This window comes from Fukomys damarensis, unplaced genomic scaffold, assembly GCF_012274545.1.
Source record: "Fukomys damarensis isolate Sample0158 unplaced genomic scaffold, DMR_v1.0_HiC HiC_scaffold_27, whole genome shotgun sequence".
Lineage (NCBI taxonomy): Eukaryota > Metazoa > Chordata > Mammalia > Rodentia > Bathyergidae > Fukomys > Fukomys damarensis.
In genome coordinates this window covers 141109-158731 of record NW_022900939.1, presented here as the reverse complement: position 1 = coordinate 158731, position 17623 = coordinate 141109, and the positions used below count along the sequence as shown (strand labels likewise).

Here is a 17623-nt window from a genome sequence, read left to right as displayed (position 1 = left end):
AAAAAAAAAAAAAAAAAAAAGTTAAAGAGGGCTGGGAATGCAGCTCCGTGTGAAGCCATGTTCTCAATCCAAAGTACCAGGGAGGAAAAAAAATCCGGCCCACTCTGGAGGAGGGAGGGAGGGAAAGGGAGCTTCTAGGTTGCCCTCCGAGTCCTTCTGGGTCAGCCTCTGCCCCTGAGCTCCAGTCCAGGTCAGAGCTCATGTCCCTAAGTTGAAGCCCAAGGAGGAACCAGCCCTACCCTCCAGGAACGAGGACACACTGTGGGGGCCCAGGCTCATCCTGGCCTGGGGAGCCCGTGGCTCAATGCCTTCTCCGTACTTGCCTTTGTCGTTGTGGAAGGAGAAGCTGTGATCCAGGCAGACCCTGCCGCAGAGTGGCTCCTAGGGACACCCACCAGGGCAGTGGCCTGGGGTCCCTAAGCCTGTTGGTCCGTTCCAGAAGGTGGGTTTGTGTGTCCTTTGGGCTCACGCAGCAAAGACAGCCAGGGTGATGTCCCTGCAGGGGACAGGGCCAGGCCAAGTCACCCATGGCCACGGAGCTTGGTGGCGGTGCTCAGCCATGGCACCACGTCCTCATGGTCCCCAGCCCCATCAGGTTCCCAAGCTCCTCTGCCTGTGCTGGTGGAATCCTGGGTCTGCAGTGGGGGTTGCAGAAGCAGCCGGACTGAGGGTGGTGTCCCCTGCCAGAACCTAAACCTTAAACCCTAGCCTGAACTCCAACTCCACCCCTACCCCGACCTCAGCCCCAAACTAACCCCAACCAATCCCCAAGTCCAACCTAACCCCAACCCCACTCTAATCTTAGACCCGACTCCAACCCCCAACTCCAACCCCTGCCCTTCACTGTGCTCCATGTGCCCCAGGAGCCCAGCTCTGATCCCAGGCGGGCTGGTGGCAGGCTGAGGTGTCCGGCTGAGGTGCAGTCACCCTCCAGGGAGGGGACCAGTAGTCTTGCCTGGCTGCATGGCCCCTAGGCAGCATAGTTCAGAGACTGGCCACCCGGCTTCCCTTGTTTCGAGCTCAGCCAGCTGCGTGGCCCTTCTGTTTAGTCTCCAGGCCAGGCTTAAGGCTGGGTAAGGATGCCAGCGGCCTGGACCCCTTCAGCCTTGCAGGTTTGTCTCCAGCGTATGCCCTCTCTGACTGGGAAGGAGGAAGGAGCATTCCAAGGCCAGGCCAAAGTCCTCTCCTACAGCCATTATTTAACAAACACTCACAGAGCTGGGCCGGCTTTCCCATATTCCATGTGGTTTGATTCCCTTAAGCATTGTAAACTGAGGCCAGAGGTCTGAAAACTGTTGGGGACCACACAGCCAGGGTGCTTGTAGCCAGGCCAGTGACCCCAGTTTAAAAATCCCCAGATGTCAGCGTCACTGCGCCCACCCCACCTCCCTACCATCCCCACTGTGGGCAACTTGCCTTTTGCCAAAGCCTGACCTGGCCCTGGCCCTGGCCCCTTGCTGCCTCCTGTTGTGGCCCAGCCTGGTGGAGGGTGGACCAGGCTGGATTGATGGGGGAAGATGACTTGGAGGCCACCAGGGCAGTGCAGAGAGACAATTGAGTTACAGCTGGCTCTGGGCTGGAGCTGTGGGAGGAGCTGGCACTGGAGAGTCAGGAACAAGGGGCACATGGACCTTGAGTAGGGCCTGCCGTCCTTGCCCTTCCTGCCCTGTCCCCTTCCCACAGAGACAGGCTGGTCCCCCAGGGCTTGTCCCAGAGAGGAAGGAAGCCCTTCCCACGGTTGGGGTGCGGTGTGCACTGGGAGCTGGCTCCCTTTGTGAGCTTGCACCCAGTGACTATCCCCACCCAGGCTGTGGTGCGGGCTTCCTGGGTGAGCCTGGCAAGAGCTGTGCCCCACCCCCGTATCTCTTCTTGCCTGTTCCTTCTAGGCTCCTAGGCCTCCTGTGAAACTCTGGGGGAGGCCACTGTGGCTCTGAAGCCCTTGCGTCCTGCGTGGCTGTAGACTCAGCTCCAGGGGGTCCTGAGCAGCCCCAGATGATGCCCAGTTCCAGTCCTGCAGGTGGAGGTGCATGTATAGGCATCCAGCCTGAGGTGGGAGGGTGGTCACATAGATTTCTGAGATGCATGGGGGCCTTTTTCTAATTGTTTTGCCTGTTAGCAGGTGGCTTCCTCTTTTCTTTTTTAATCTATTAAAAAATATATGTATTTTTTTCTCTAGGAATTGAAGCCAGAGCCTTTGCTCTGGGCTACATTCTCATGCCTTATTTTATTTTTTATTTTGAAACAGGGTCTAAGTGGCTGAATTGCACAGGTGAGATTTGAACTTTTGACCCTCTTACCTCCAAAGTGCTGGGAGGACAGGCTGCAAAGTCCTGTGGGGCGTGGTTCCCTCTTCCTTGGGCTTCTCTGGAGCATGGCTGTGTCCTCTTGTTCCAGACATGATTTTCTTGTTCTTTACCTACACATGCTTGGATTTCTAAATCTTTCTACTCTGCATTTCATCTCACTGTGAATCAGACTGAAGGCAACAGAGACTCTTTGAGCCACAGCTGAATTTTCTGTGGTTTTGAAATTTCCGCCTTGTGAACTCAGCATTGTTAATTTTGGCTTCTGTGAAGTCTTGGGATGGAACACAGCCCATCCTGGTTCTTGCCCTGGGGTGACAAGGGTGACTGTCAAGAGACCTTGGGTGACATCGGAACTGGCCTGTGTCCTGCCTTCTGAGCAAGGATGCAGGGCAGGTCCTGTGGTGGGGGGACAGACCTCAGGCTCCAGCCACACACTGGCAAGGGAGGCGCAGCAGTCAGACAAGGCCAAAGCTCAGGGTGAGGTATCAGGGCAGGAAGAAGGTGGGGTGCCGTACCCCATACTGGCTGCCCCTGTGTCCACAGAGCATGGTCCCTGGCCCTGGGCCCTGCACTCTGTGCCTGTCTTGGGCTCCATCCCAGGGTGAGGTCCCATTAGCTCTGAAGGGGACCAGGCAGGGCCTCTGGAGGACAGAGCAGACAGCTGCTGCCCCTCAGGTTGTGTCCAAAGCTTGTGTCCCAAACCCCCTTGCTCAGCTTCCACCCTGGCCTTCCTTGCAAGCCTCTGGACTGCATCTGCAGGCCCTCCTCGCCCAGGAGGGAGCAGGCAAGACTCCTGCAACAAGGGAGCACTCTGGAGGGAGGGAAGCATGTGTGTACATGTGTGCATAAGTGTACGTGTGTGTGTGCGCACATGCGCAGACTCCACCCTGACATCCTGGGACGCAGGTGCAGCTCCAGTGTTTCTTACACACCTCCTTCCTGGCTCTGAGGACAACACACGCTTGCTGTGCTCACTGAAGGTTTGACGCGAGCAGTGATGCATGTCCCCCAGTGCAGAGCACTGTGCAGTAGTTTTACCACCCCGAGCTCCAATCCTGCCTGTTCATCTTCCCCCGCTTTTTATGAAATACATTTTATTTCATTTTATCCCATTCCTTCTTTCAGGCCCCTCTTCACTCCCTTTGTACAGAAGCTTTGTTTCCACTTTTCCCTTCCGTTTTCCCTTTTTTCCTGTCCCTCCCTCCCTCCCCCTACCTTGTTCCCCTTCCCATGGGAACCCTTCCTTCCCATTTTCCCAGTATTCACTGTACATTTCAGTCCTTCTTTCCACTTTTGGCTTCTCACATCGGAGAAACAGTGTCGTATTTAAACGTGTGTATCCAATTTATTTCATTTCAGAGGGTGGTCTCAAGATGCATCCATTTGGCTAGAAATGTTTGAAGCTCATCCTTCTTTATGGCAAAGTAGTACTCTATTATATATTTTTAAAAACCCACATCTTTTTTTTTTTTTTTTTTTTTTTGTACCAGGGATTGAACGCGGGACCATGCACTTGCAAGGCAGGTGTTTTGCCATTGAACTAAATCCCTGCCCCCAAACCACATCTTCTTTATCCTCTGATCTGTTGATACCTCTGCTTTCTGACCCTGACAGCCACTGATTTTTTCTTTTCAGTACCAGGGATTGAACGTGGGACCATATGTTTGACAGGCACATCCCTGACCTATCCACTGGCCTTTTTATTGCCTTCTTATATTTCATATTTCAGGACGCTATTTTAAGTGGTATTGTTTTAAAATTCAATTTGTTTGTTTCTTGCTACAATGGTCATCCTTATTTTTCTGTTGCTCTTATAACTCATAGCCTCAGTAAACTCGGGCTTTAACTGTGAGTCCATTCTGGCCGATTCTTTTGGATTTTCACCAGAGCTAATCACTATGTGACTCTGAAGCGGTGGCTGGCTGGTGTGGGGGGAGACCAGGAAGGCAGTGGGAGAAACTGTGCGCAGCCAGTCTTCGTGTCCTGGTCTTGGGTGGGTCTGGCCAGGGGCCAGGGCCAGGACTCTTCTGAGAGCACAAGATGTCGTTTTGCTCCTCCTGTCTGTGTGAGTGTCCAGGATGTGGTGTCTTCCTTGGACCCTGTGTCTTGTCTTCCTCTGGAGGACAGCATCAGGGCCACGCTCCTCTCCTGCCTCTTCTTCCCACCTGTATGAGAAGGAGAGTGGCAGAGCAGGGCACTTTCCTAGGTGTCCGTGTTCCTGGGCTGACTTCACAGCCCAGTTTCCCTCTGTCTCCAGGAGGGGAGAATCCAAGGGCTACAGCTCTCTGTGAGCCCTGCTCTGGCCTCCAGGTTTCCGTGGACCAATCCAGGATGTCCTGTTCTCCTGAGGAGCTGACCTCAGAGCTGAGGTTGGGGTAGGGTCCTCCCGTCTTGGGGTAGGCAGTGGCTGTGACAGGGCTGGCAGCAGGAGCTCTGCAGTGCAGACTAGAGGAAGGGAGAGGAGAACGCAGAGCCGCCTGTCCTCCGTGGGGCTCAGGCGGTGCCTGTGTGCTGGGCAGACCTAACGGGGCGGCTTCCTCTTTCACTTGCTCCTGGGCCAAGTGCCTGCATTTATTGTGGTGTCATAGCCGCTCTGCTATCACTGGGACTCAGTACCAGAGAACCCACAACTGAAAGGAGGGGGTGTTTATTTAGCTCCTGGTTTCAGTCTCTGGTTGGCCTGCTCCAAGGCAGAAACAGCACGGCAAAGGGCCTGGCTGAGGAGAGGATACGCAGCCTGTGGCAGCCAGGAGGCAGAGGGAGAAGGGAAGCTCAGGGCCCAGAATCACCCTTCCTCTCTCCCCAGAGTGACTGCCGCTGACAGCACAGTCATCTGCAGTGTATCGATGGGTGAGGCCTCGGTGAGCACAGCGCCCTGAGATTCCATCCCTTTCACACACCTCGGGGGGACACTTCAGATCTACCCATAGCCTCAAATAGGAGGCAGTGGGAAACAAATGGTTCTGGAGCCAGCAAGACCGGTTCCCAGCTCCAGCATGAACTTTTTATGGACTGAACAAATCCCTGGCACCCTCACCTGCCTTCTCTGGCTCCATGCCTGGCTCTTCCCGACCTCCACATGATGCCTCTCAGGTGCCTTTCCCTTTCTTTGCAGTGTTGGGTATAGAACCCAGGGTTCCATGTGTGCCGGGCATGACTTCTACCCCTTAGCTGCACCCCCAGCCCCAAAAGACATCTTTCTGTTCTTATCATTTAGCTATGTGGCCCAGGCCTGCCTTGAGTTCACAGCCCTCCTGCCTCAGCCTCCTGAGTGCTGGGATTCTAGGTATGCACTACTGTGCCATGTCATAACATTTTCCAGTAGCAGAAATCCTTTTAATATAATCAAAATGATAGGGTTGTCATATGTGTGTTCCACCAAGGAGGCTTAGACATACTCTCCTTGTGTGTGTGTGTGTGTGTGTGTGTGTGTGTGTGTGTGTGTGTGTGCATGAATGCTGGGGAAGAATTTCAAGGGCTTTCTCCCTCCCTGCCTGTCTCCCTTCGGTACTGGGGATTAAATCCAGGACCTCCTGATTCTAGGCCAGCTCTCACTATAGTGCTGAGCTACATCTCCAGCCCTTTCTATTTTTCATTTTGAGCTGAGACCTCACTAAATAGCGCTGGCTGGCCTTGAACTTGTGACTCCTCTGCTTCAGCCTCTCCAGTGGCTGGGGTGACGGATGGGTATTACTGTGCCTTCATTTCTTTGTTGATGTTATTAACTCATCTAAGTAGAGGTTATTTCTTCTAAACAACCACATTAACTCTTAGTGCTCTTATGCCTTTTCCTGGGAACAGCAGCTTCCTGAGGGGATTTGAGTGGGGGGAGGAGCTGCGTGTGGCCCCCGTGCTCCTTCTGCTCTGTGGCCAGGGCCTTGCCACTGCCAGGGCCTCATTTTCCTCACTCTCTGCCCTGCTCTTTGGTGCCTTAAAAGGTGTTTAAAAGACTTTATTATTACTATTTTTTGGTATTTCGGATAGAACCTCAGTCCTTGTGCTTGCAAGGCAGGCGGTGGCACCACTGAGCTAAATCCCCAGACATTTTATCTTTTGTTTGTTTGTTTGTTTGTTTGTTTTGAGACAGGGTCTCACTATGTAGTTGAGACTGACCTGGAACTCATTAGGTAGCCCAGGCTGGTTTCAAACTCACAGTAATCCTCCTGCCTCAGCTTCCAGAGTGCTGTTTTTGTTTTTTGTTTTTTAAAATAGAAACAAAGTCCCTTTTCTAGTCAATTTCCAGAAGTTCTTTAAAATCCTAGTCCTTGCAAATTCTTTTTCTCTTTTCACCCTATTTATAGTGAAGCAGATGTTGGTGCCTGTAGCCCCAGCTACTCAGGAGGCTGAGGGAGGAGATTCACTTGAGCCCAGGGTGAGACTTTGTCTACCCCACAGCAGGAGTTCTCATTTATGTGTGGGGTTGAGGTGTGGTTCACTTGGTCTCTGCTGCCTTCTGGGAGCAGATGTGGTGCTTCTCCCAAGCAGCACTGTCCTTGGGCTTGCTGCTCTCCTCCAGCGGCCCATTTTGTTTTAATTGCTTCACCAAGCACTGTCTTAATCACTAGGTGTGATGATGAACATTGATAATGTGTATTGATTTCTGGTGGAATAATACTTTCACCTTGTTTCTCTCTCTTCTAAAAAGTATCTTAGTTACACTTGGCCCTTAGCACTTAAAAATTGTTTTTCATTGAGAGAGGGTCTTCCTATGTAGTTCAGGCTGGCCTTACACTATGTAGTCTAGGCTGGCCTTGAATTTGGAATGATATTCCTGCCTTAGCCTCCCAGTCCTGGGATTATAAGTGGGCGTGCCATGCCTGGTTGGCCCTTAGCGCTTTTATATAAATTTTAGATTTTTTTTCTTTTTGGTACCAGGGATTGAACACAGGTCCTTGTGCTTGCAAGGCAGGCGGTGGAACCACTTAGCTAAATCTCTGGCCCCTAAATTTTAGAATTTGATGAGCCATTTCCTCGAAAATGTCCATTGAATCTATAAATCAAGACTGGAACAGCTGACATTTTTCTATCATGTTATGTCAATTAAGAATTGGAATATTATGAGATTTTCTACTCAAATATGTGGTCTAAATTTTTCAGTATTAAATTTTTCTTGATGTAGTACTTTAAAAATTATACTTATTGATATGGAGATACCTCAAAGAGCTTGGACTGGAGGTTCCATTTGACCCAGCCATCCCTTTGCTGGGTATCTTTCCAAAAGAACTAAAAGAATCACATCACAGAGAAGTGTGCGCACCCATGTTTATAGCGGCACAGTTTGTAATAGCTAAATCTTGGAAACAGCCCATTTGCCCATCCATTGGAAATTGGATAAAGAAGATGTGGTTTTTCTATAAAATGGAATATTACTCAGCCATAAAGAACGAGAAAATAGATTCATTCATAGGAAAATGGATACATATTGAAGATATACTCCTAAGTGAAATAAATAAGGCACACATGTGTAAATACTGAATAGTTTCCCTGGTGTGAATAATCTGCAATAATATATAAGATCCTAATAAGATTACTGACATTTAGGAATGGGAAGAAAGGAGCTAAAGGTGTAGGGAAGGTGGGATGGGTAGGGGAAGAGTAATAAGGGAAAAGAAAAAATGTGAGATAATGAAAAGATGAAAATAAAGTGTTTGTAGATGGGGAGGGGAGGAGGGGGTGAAGGGAGGGCAGGGACAAGGGGGAAAAATGAGAACCAAGACCTGTCATGTAGAGGTACAAGATCCCAACAATGAATGTAACTGTACTGTATCCCTAAAATGTAGCAATAAACTCAATTAAAGCTGAAAAAAAAATTATACTTATTGGCTGGGGATTTAGCTCAGCGTTTCGGTGGCCTGTATTGCAAGTGCAAGGACCCAAGTTCAATACCCGGTACCAAAAATAAAAAAAAATTATACTTATTAATTTTTACTAAAGTTGAGAATGCAATTGATTTTTTTTTTTTTTTTTTTAACTCATTGACCACATATCCATCACCTTGCTAAACTTACAGTTTTAGATTTCACATAGGGAACTATCTCTTCCGTGTATAGTGATAGTTTTGATATTTTTCTTCTCTTGTTATTATTATCCCTCTTCGCCTCCAGGACTATGCTGAGTAGAAGGAAACAATGTTTCACCATTAAGAACAATGTTTGCTGTGGTTGTTTTGTTTTTTGTTTTTTTGGTACCAGGGATTGAACTCAGGACCTGCACCAGTGAGCTAATCCCCAGCCTGCTGTGGTTGTTTTTGTAGGCGCTCCATATAAAGTTAAGTTTCTTTCTATTCCTATAACACTAGGGGCCCCTCCCCAGCTCCTCTGTGATTCCAGGACTTGGCGCAGCCTGGAACACAGCCCGTGGGGGACAGAAGCAATGGAGGTTTAAGGCACTCTGGTTTTCCCACTCTTCTGGACTGCTGGGGCAGGTGGGAGGCTGGGCCCAGAGAAGACTGGGGCCAGGGGCAGGGATGAGGATGCTCACAGCAGTCCACTACACAAGCCAGATCCAGATCCTGCCAGAGCTGCATGTCGGGCTGTGGCGTGGGCATGGGGCATGGTCGGCAGGGCCCACTACAGCAGCGCCTGGTCCAGGGGGTGCTGATGCCAGATTGTGCAGACCGAAATTAGCCGCAAGCTGAGGACAAAAGTGCTCCTAGGGTAGGAGGAAACACCCTCTGGGTGCAGCCAGGTCATCTGTGTGCAACAAGGCGGCCAGCAAGCTGCCCTTGCCTCTCCTCTTCGCTCAGGCCTTTGTCAGCACTGTGTGGGGCACCTGATCCCCTAGGAAGACCCAGAAGCCAGCTTAGAGGGCTCTGGGGGAACCCACAGAATCAGATCCTGGGCACCGCCCTGCCTGTGACTCCAGAGCTGGCCAGGAGTTTGGTGTTACCAGGTTCCAGGGTGGTGGGACCGAGCCCATGCAAGGTGTGAACTCCTCTTGGCCCCTTGTAGACCCTGGGGAAGTACAGGGGCGCAGGCCAGGGCACAGTGGCTGGCAGGCAGCAGGGAAAGACCCAGGCCTCAGCCCTTATCCTCAAAATCAGCTCCAGCCCTGTCTACCCTCTGCACTGCATGGGGCCCAGGAGCCCATCTGCTATCTTGCTTGTCCTGGGGGGCTGGGGACAAGGCAGAGGTGGGGACCCAGCCAAGGAGAGTGCAGGGTTGTGATGGATGACGGCTGCACTGGACTCTGGGCTTTGCTCCCTGCTGTGTCTCATGCAGTGGGAATGATGCTTGCACGTGACAGGTGTGAGATACATATTTTTCAATTAAAGAAAATGTCCAGTTGCAGGTAAGAAGATCCCTTAATTCTAAGAACATTGGCCACCAGACATTAGGCAACATCTTAAAATTACCTGGGGGATAGTATTGTTTTATTTAGCAGAAGTCCCCATACCTTCTCCTGAGAGACCTGTGCAGATGGGTGCGTGTGTAGAGAAGGGGTGCATGTCCCTTTCCCTGTCACACTGCCCAAGCAGCACCCGATGGAGTCCTTCTTATTGAAGGGGTTCACTTAGAACAGGAGTCTTGCTGTCGAGGGGGCTGTGCACACTGGCACCTCAGTCTTAGGGCGGTGAGGAGATGGAAGAGTCACACGGGGAGGCATCAAGAGAGGGAGAAGAGTGAGTGTGGTCAGCCTGAGGTCAGCCTGAGCTGTGTGCTGCAATGCCTCCTCATCCTTGTGGGCTTAGTGGAGCTGGTGGTGTGTGGTGACTCTCAGGCATGGAGGTGAAGGCTGGACCCGGCTTGGGCTGGTGGAGGCGCAGAGAGAAGCTCACTGTAGGAAGGTGAGATTTCACAAAACTGTGTAAAATCCTCTCATCGGGGGCTCCTGTCCATTAAATTAAGAATTTAAGCCAGGCGTGGTGGTGCTTGCCTGTAATCCCAGCACTCGGGAGGCTGAGGCAGGAGGTTCACTGTGAATTCAAGACCAGCCTGGGCTACATAGTGAGTTCCAGGTCAGTCTCAACTATATAGTGAGACCCCGTCTCGAAAAAAAAAAAAAAAAAGAATTTAACAGGGTGTTATGGGTACTGGCATGGAGAGATGACCAATGGCGCCACAGTTTCAGGAACAGGGTGGCCAGGGAAGAGGGAATATTCACTCAGTGGTGTGGGCCAACAGGTGTGGTTATAGAAAGCAATAAAATTTCTTTATTTTACTTATTTTTTTGGTACCAGGGGATCAAACTCAGGGCCTTGTGCTTATGGTTCAGGTGGTGGCACCATTGAACTAAATGCCTGGCCCAAAATTTCTCTATTTTTAAAAGTAATATATTTAAAAGATGCCTTAAAATCAGAAAATATTGGTCATATATGGTAGTAGGCTAATACCTTTAACTTAAAAGGATTTTTACAAATCAGCAAAAAAGGGCAAGAAATATGCATTTTACAAAATTTTACAAAAGAAATTATAAGTAGATCTAAATCATTTGGAAAATTTTTACTTTTTTCCAGAATTGAAGAAATGTGAATAAAAACAATAAGATACTATGTTCTGCTTCTCAGTGCAAGAATGCCTAGTATTGAGTAGGGTATTTTAGGCATTTCTGGGAAATTTTACCTTTTTGGAGAGTGGGGTAGCAATATCTGTGAAAAGCGCTACATTTTTCATTTTTTTTTTCTACTGGGGATTGAACTTAGGATCTTGTGCTTGCCAGGCAGGTGAGGCATCTCTGAGTTACATCCCCAGCCCCATTTTTCATGTTTTTGATGCAGTGTTCGCTTTTTTCTCACCTTTAAAGTGAGAAATGTGCATGTAAGGGACACTCACAGTCCTTTGCTGCTGACTGGAGGAGCTGGGAAGAGCTGTTTCCCTGCTTGTGCTGGTAAATACACAGTGAGTTTCTGGAAAACAATGGAGTGCTTCGAAGTGAAATTCCAACCAGAGGAGAGGAAATCTGTTCTAATAAGCAGGGAGCAACTGTCAGGGAAGTAATGTGCAGGCGAATATTTGGAGGAGCTTCTGTATGTGATATTGCATGTTTGGCAATATTGTGTGTGTGTGTGTGTGTGTGTGTGTGTGTGTGTTCAGTACTGGGGATTGAGCCCAGGGCCTTTGCACTGAGCTACATCCCCAGCCTTTTAATATATTTTCTTGTGAGCCGGGGTGTCCCTAAATTGCTAAGACACTAAGTTGCCCAGACTGGGCTTGAACTTTCAATCCTCATGCCTCCTCCAGGGTCCCAGAGTGCTGGGATTATAGGTGTGGGCTGTCATGCCTGGCCATGTTTTTTTTTTTTTTTTTTTTTTTTTTTTTTTTTGTACAGGGGATTGAACTCAGGACCTCACTGTTGCAAAGCAGGTAGTGGAATCACTGAGCTAAATCCCCGGCCCCATGTGTGGTGTTTTGCTGGTAGAAGGGAATCCATTCAGTCAGTGCTTAGTGTGAATGAGGTTATCTGATAACTTCTGTAAAATCTTGCTTTTCTGGAGAGTAGTTTGGTGGTATCTCCTTACAGCAACCAGCACTGTCATCAACAGCTACAGGGTCTGGAGAGCAAGGTGCTTGGAGATGTCAGGAGAAACTGCATGTTTCTAATGTGTGCATGACCATGTGCCTGTGTGCACATTGCGTGTGTGCATGTGTGCATGTGTCTAGAAGGAAGAGATAGTGTTTTTTTTGTTTTTTGGTACCAGAGATCAAACTCGGGACCTTGCGCTTGTAAAGCAGGCAGCAGCAACACTGAGCTAAATCCCTGGCCCAGGAAGAGGTGGTGTTACAAAGTGGACAGGAGATGGAGGAGATCTGCGTGGTGTGGATGAAGGCATCCTGGGACTTTGCCATTTTTCCCATTATGTCTACTGCTAGCTTGGGGCTGCTGCACATGGCCCATGTGTCTGTAAATCACTCTTGTCCCCTGCGTACCATCGCAGAGGGCACCTGGCATGGCAGCAGGTGGGGCTCACTTTCCTCATGGCTTTCGCGGCCACCAGTGTGAGTGGCTGGAGCTGCTCCTGACCGGGTCCCTCCTTGTGCACTGATCCCCAGCCAGAGGGGATGGAGCCCTGGGAAGCAGGCGGGTTGGGGAGTAGGGTCAGCAGTGTGGACGCCACGGGCTGACATGGAAAGATGGTTGTGAACTGCTGGGCGGGAGAAAGACTCCTGAGCTGTGGAAAGCATGAGGTCATGTGATTGCGGCTCTTTGTGTTATGGCTGTATGTTGTATTTCCTGTGTGTGGACAGTGACAGTCTGGATGGATGCACGTCAGAGTCCGCACGGTGGTTACTTAGGTTACTTACTCCTGAATGATCTGATTAGGAAGTCATTAAGTCATTTCTTCCTTTCTTACCAGCAAATGACCCATGGGCAGGGTCAGTTGCACAGTGAGGGGAAGACATCGAGGCAGACATCTCTTGTGACGCCTCCTAGCTGAGCTCCGGCCGGCTTGGGGACCATCTCTGGGCACTGAGTGGGGCTCCAGTTGATCGCAGGGGCTGGGGTCCTGTGGTTGCCAGGAAACGGTCCAGGCAGCCATGCAGGAGCTTCCCATGGACCTTGCCCAGTCAGCCACAGGTGAGAGCGGCCCATCTGGCTGACACCACGACCAAGGCCTTGACTACTTTGTACTGAGACTCCAGCTTTGAGACTATGATGTAACAAATGTGTGAGCTGGGTGTGGAGGTACGCACCACCATCCCAGCCCTCTGGAGGCTGAGGCAGGAGGAGCACAAATTCAAGTGCAGTCTGGGTAATTTAGTGATATAAGGAGACACTGTCTCAAAAAAAAAAAAAAAATGCTTGGGTGAAGCTCAACGTAAAGACCATGGGTTTGATCCCCAGGACTAGGAAAAAAAAGAATGCTTTTATTATCTGCTAAATTCCTAGTAATTTCTTGCACAGCATTAGAAAAGCAAAACACAGACATCCTCAGGGAAACGTGGGGCTGATGACAGTGTGGAGCTCGCAGGGCAGAGGCTTGGGCACTGGAGTGGCTGCTTCCTCTTTACCCAAGGTCAGAGGGGCTCCCGGCTTGGGAGGGAGATGGGCCTGGACGCCCTTTCAGAGGGTCCCTCGGCTTGGCCTACGTGCCCTTCCCAGCTGGCTCCGGGCCCTCCTCTGCCAGCCGGCACAGTGTGCAGTCGTTGGGGTCAGGGCTGGCCGTGTCGCTCCTCTATGCTCTCCCTGGGTGCACACCTCACCCTGGGTTCTGGGGGACGTGGGGAGCCCAGGAGGGTGTCTCAGGCTTCTCCTCTGTGCTCAGCTTGTCCCTTCCTCCTTCCTCGTGTCCTCTGGGCCCTCAGCTGGGGCCCAGCCTCTAGGGAGGACCAGCAAGGAGAGGACCCATGGATGGGGAGTGGGCCACTGCTCAGCCTGGGTTGACAGATGGCTGTGTGGGGAGAGGGGGAAGAACCTGGGGTGGGTCAGCCTTCCAGGTCCTCATTCTGGGATCCCGCTGTCTCCTGGGGAGACCCGGGAGTTCTGACTTCGGGCTGGGTGGAGGTCACTCATGGTCTGTCGTACCTGCACAGTTCTTCCTGCTGCAGCCCGCTCTGACCCTGGGGTGGGCAGTCCCCCAGAAGACGCTCTGCTCCCTGTGCCTTGCTGTGAGCCCCTGTCCTGCCACAGGCCCCACACCCACATGGACGGAGGAGACACCGAGGGCAGAGGCCGGCAGCTGCGGTGGGGTCAGACAAGGGGGCCACTACCTCCAGGGGGACAGGGCCCCAAAAGGACAGAGGGATGCCAGGCCTGGACCCCAGGGATGGGCCAGTGCCCAGACAAGAGAACAGAGCTTGGACAGCCAGTGCTCGTGTGAGTGTGTGAGAAAGTGTGAGTGTGTGAAAGAGTGCAAACACGTGAGGGTGAGCGTGTGGATATGTAGGTCGTGTGAGAGTGTGTGTGCATACGTATGAGTAAGATGTGTGAGTGTATATGTGGACATATGTGTGAGTGTGAGAATGTGCGTGTGTAATGTGGGTGTGTGAGTGTATGTGTGTGAATATGTGTCTGTGACTGTGTGAGTGTGAACAATTGTGTGTGTGTGTGTGTGTGTGAGCCACTCCTGGGTCTGGGGGATCTGCTCTGGGGTACAGTCTGTGATGACCCGAGTCAAACTTTCCAGGTTACAGCCTTTGGTGATTTCTCAGGGGTTGGGGGGCTTTGCTCGTATAAAACAGATCAACTGTGACTTATTTTATAAAGATTAAAGTTGATTTTGTGTACATTCATTCGAGCATATATCACATTTCTAATATTTGTAAACTTTACTCTTTACAAACTTGCCCCTTCCTAACTGCCTGAGGTCTTTCTGTTGTCTCTGCCCTGGAAAGTGTCAGGCACCATTGCCAAACACCGAATTCCGAGCTAATTGGACTTCATGGGCTAGGGTCATCACCCCCAGCTTACAGGTGGAGAACTGAGCCCATGGGCATGGGGCAGGTGGTATGTCTGACCCTTGTTCCTGGCCCTTCCTGATGTCACTCGTGTGTCAGACAAGGCAGGAGCACGGAAAGTGGCTCCAGGGGTCAGGAAAGCTGAGTTCTGTCCTTCTTTGCCCATCTAGGAGCTATGTGACTGTACTTTTTTTTTTCCTCTCTAAATCAACACCAAATATTTAAAACTGTAAAAATAATGCATCTATATTATTAAACAGTGAGTCATAAAAACAGTGAGTTATTGTGAAGGCTAGAGAAATACAGGAACAAAGTCTTTGCTCCTTCGTTTGGCCCTGTCTGACTCTGACTGCTGGCCAAGCCCCACACACCAGGCTTGCAGTCGCCAGCCCTACCATGAGGACAGGATTGTGTGCACACGGGCCATTGAAGAGGGAGAACTGGAGTGAAGGATGACTTGGGGAGCCGCATGCCTCGGTCCTGGCAGGGCTGAGGAGCTCATGCTGGGGGCAGTGGGAAAGGAATGACTCTTCCCTGGCCTTCCTCATCATTTGTTCCCACGAGAATTATTCACATTATTTTAAAAGTTGCAGAAGGTTCCTTTGGGGTGGGGCTCAGCGCCTCACACACCTGCCCTTCTGCAATCTCCCTGTGGACCCATCTTGTCCTCCACACAGCGGAGACACTTCACTGACCTGCTTTTGACAGAGCAAAGCAGCTTTTTGTTTTGTCTCTTTCTTCTCTCTCTCTCTCTCTTTCTGAAATTCAAATGTGACTCAGAGAAGCAGGAGTCGTAAAGATACCTGATGTTGGGGAAAGAGGGACAGTTTTGGCCAAATGGAAAAGTAGGACTGAGAAAAATTGAGAGAGAGAGGGAGGGAGAGAGAGAGATAGACAGAGGGAGGAGGAAGAGTTTAATACAGTAAGTGCTCTAATCCAGGTGAGCTCCATCAGGACCAGAGCAGCAGAACAGCGTCCAGCCTCCTGGTCCTAGTCCCTCACAGGCAGGGCTCCAGTCCCTGGCTATGAATTTGTGGAATATTCTTGCTTCTTTCCTTTCCATTAACTTTTCATTTTTCCCTATCTAATACAAGAGGGTTTGGGTCACTATGAACACACAACTGATAACTTAAAGTTTTCGGTTGTTTTAAAAGTTGACTTTGTTATGTAGCAGTTTTAAGGTGACAGCAGCATGGATGGTAGGTGCAGAGTTTTCCACACAACCCCTGCCCACGCACACCACCGACCTCATGTCACTGTTCACGCCGGAGCGCCACAAGTCTGTTTCCACATCTGGCAGGCTCCTGGTGCTTGATGCGTGAGTAATGGCAAGTGTCACAAAGCGTAGTAGAACTGCCGAGAATTCCTTCCGGCTCTGCCTGCCTGGCCCTCCTCCCCCATCCCCCAGGACCATTGACCCTTTCGCAGTCTCCACAGTTTGCCTTTTCCCAGTGTGTTTGGAATCACACCGTATCGTGTTTTTCAAGTGGCTGCTTTCACTTGTAGCATGCACTTAAGTTGTCTTCCTGTCGTTTCACAGCTTGGTAGCTCATTTCTTTTTATCGCTGAATAATTTTGTTGTTCTTGAACAAGAAAAGAATTCTCATTCTGAAAGTGCTTCCTCTGTAGGTGAAATAAAACATCTGCACAGCCTACAGAAAATCATGCTGCTGAGGAGTACGCCACTGAAAGTAAGTCGCAGCAATAACAGAGGCGGCTTTTCCTTTACAATGAGGAACTCACTTTCATATGGTTTTGAATTAATCGCAAAATTGTTTTATTTTGTTGTTGTTGTTAACAGAAGAAAGGGGAAAGGGTCTGGGATAATATTTTGTTGTGTAGATATATGTCCACATGAGTTGACTTGGTTGGACAGAAATCCTTACATGTGCACTTTATTATTACCGTGGGAGTTTTAGTAACCTGTGTATGCAAACAAGATATGATGTAGGATTTGGGATACTGGCTTTTGAACACTTTACTTAAAGAGCAATGGAATTTTTCTGTTTTACTCAAACAGCTGCTATCCAGAATTCCAGACACTGTCTGATACAGCTTTTTTTTGACATCTCTTGTAGGACTGTGTCAAAGATTTCTGTGAGTTAGTTAATTTTATCAGGTTGTGCATGGAAATGCATGAGTGAACCTGACTGCAGAGATGCTCCAGATGCACCATGGAGGCTACACCGGAACTGAGGAGCAGGAGGCTTGGCAGGAGGAGCGTAAGGCCAAGGAAGGAAGGCAGAGGGAGGCTGAGGTCAGGACCTGTCTGAAGCCCAGCGGGGAAGCCTCATGTTGCCAGGCTGGAAATGATCCATGAGCACTGATACTCAGGGAGCAGCTCCCAGGGCTGGGGTACCCTGAGGAGCTTGTCAGCAGCATGGGTACTGAGCAGTGTGCGATGGGTTAGTGCCGCCTTACCATCATGACTGCTTTTTCCATCTTGCTCTTGTTGTGTGCCCTTGAAGTCTCCAGGATCAGGCATTTCTCTGCTCCTGTGCAGTGAGCATGGAGAATTACATTATTGCTAACAGGAACAGACAGTGGTGGGTTTGAGAGACTAGGAGAATTGCTGCCTAGGAGAGCTCTGCACTGGTAACGTGATAAAGGCTGTGATAAATGACAGATGCTATGAGACTGGTCCTTGGGGGAAAGAGAAGGAGAAAAGGAGAAGACCGGTGGCAGGAGCCCCAGGAAGTGTGTGTGGGGAGTGAACAGTGCCTGGTTCATGTGCACTGCTGGGGTGAAGGGCTGTTCAGAACACTGCTTGCCTTGCCCAGGGCGAGGACACGGCTCAGGCCGGCCAGCCAGGCCTCCTGAGCATTTCCACTGGAACTGGTATGCAGAAACTTGTTTTCTTCTTTCTTTCTTTTTGTTTGGTACCAGGGACCTTTGTTTGGTATCGAACTTGGGACCTTATGCTTGCGAGGCAGGTGGCAGCACCACTGAGCTAAATCCCTGGCCGGCTTTTTTTTTTTTTAT

General features: G+C 50.2%; 1 long non-coding RNA gene across 3 annotated transcripts in view; it reads left to right on the top strand.

Moving 5' to 3' along the window:
- Positions 1-1907: 1907 nt before the first annotated feature.
- Positions 1908-17623, top strand: part of LOC104868263 — a 52533-nt gene continuing 36817 nt past the window's right edge. For all 3 annotated transcript variants that reach the window (XR_781983.2, XR_781981.1, XR_781982.1), the window contains exons 1-3: positions 1908-2023; positions 2246-2269; positions 16271-16332. This is a non-coding gene — a long non-coding RNA (uncharacterized LOC104868263). The remainder of the gene's footprint in view (positions 2024-2245; positions 2270-16270; positions 16333-17623) is intronic.